We start from the raw sequence: 1736 nt of genomic DNA, 5'->3' as shown, positions 1-1736 counted from the left end.
CATATCTCATTACATACTATTTTCCAGAGGTACGTATTTACTTGCTTTTTCTCTGTTGATGTTAATGCTGTTAGCCGTAAGGCTTTTACAACTTCATCGGTACTGAGTTCACGGAACGGAAGGGTCCATGAACTAGAATGGCTGATCGCTTCTAGGCCTTTTGTCTAAGATCAAAGTGTACGTATTTACTACAACGAATTATTGTATATATATTATATAAAAATGCCTGCTTAAAAACAAATTTCCCGAGGATGGGTAGCAGCGTTCTCTGAGTACCTTAATATCACTAACCCAACTGCCAAGCCTGCCAAGTGGCTATTATGGTTTAGATATATTTAGGGAAAGCGTATTCCATGATTTAATTTCGATTTTTACTTCGTAAGAACATCTGATAGGGGATTTTCTTTAAAAAAAATGGAATACGAGAGAACATAATTTAGCAGGAGAAATTTTTGTTTTCCATTTTGAAAAAGTTTAATTTTAAAATAATTTTCAAAAATTTATTTTCCAGTTCAGATGTTCCTTTAAGTCATTGACTGTAAGCTCTCTACTGTTAAGAAAGAAATCTGACCATTAACTATTAAATTATTAAATCAATTCAGCTAAGTATAACACTGTTTGAGAAGGGTTTTATTTATTTTTATAATGTTGTCATCTACATTATTATTGCTATATTTTTTGAAGTACATAGTTAATCAACAGGTGATTTTTTTCAGGTACACTCCGCTTGCTCAGTCTTAGTGTAAATAGATAATAATATCGGTAAAGGAAGATATGTCTGAAAGTATGAAAGAGATTAACAACAAAACGCTATTGTACATGGACAACGCTATTATGAACTATAGTTTTCCTATGCCTTTAATTATAATATAAAGCTAGAAAAGAAAACAAATATCAGGTTCTCACCACAGTAGGGTCAGAGCAGTCATTTTAAACGATTTGAACATTTAATACCAGTATTTAGTAAAATTGGAGAATAATTATTGCAGTTCGAGAGTTAGCAACTTACTTCATTTTTAATATTTTAAATTTCGAAAGTAATTAATAGTTTAAATTATTTAACATAAATTGGACAAAAACTTATTTTAAATAAGGAAATTCGCACAATAAGTTCGTGCATAGTACAATTAATCGTCAAAGTATTTCATAACTTTAACCAACTTATAACAACGCCCAACAATTCAAAATGCCGTAAAACGAGCGCAATAATGCATTAACTCGGAAGGTAGCCACTTGAGCCGTATATTTTTTTCCAATTAATATCATTAAACTTACACTTACAAATTAACTTTTTTTAACATCAATTTTTTTTTAATTTATTACAAAATGGCTGTCGGTTCAAATTATGACATTTATTATGTAACTTGTAATTATTAATGTACTTACAATTCTTGCAACAATTATTTTCAAAACTACATATTTAGCGAACATAGTTGATAGCTTTTTGAAAGTATTACATAAGATTCTTACGATTAACTTTTTACAAGGATAATGACTTTAATACATATTAAATAATGATAACCACTCGTTCACGCTATATTATAAAAGTATATTTGGGAAACATTATTCATCGCACAAAAAATGTGACTACTAAACTTGAAGTTAAAATCTCGTGAGTTCAAAAATTAATGGATTACTTCAGATTCACTGATTTGTTACATACATGCATAAAATAATTACATTACGCATTCGCCAACATTCACAAGATAGACGCTTTTTATGAAGTTAAATTCAGA

The sequence above is a fragment of the Battus philenor genome, unplaced genomic scaffold (genome assembly GCF_028537555.1).
Source record: "Battus philenor isolate CCGP_79_NKW_IND1 unplaced genomic scaffold, ilBatPhil1.0.hap1 SCAF_9, whole genome shotgun sequence".
Lineage (NCBI taxonomy): Eukaryota > Metazoa > Arthropoda > Insecta > Lepidoptera > Papilionidae > Battus > Battus philenor.
This window is presented reverse-complemented; position numbering follows the sequence as displayed.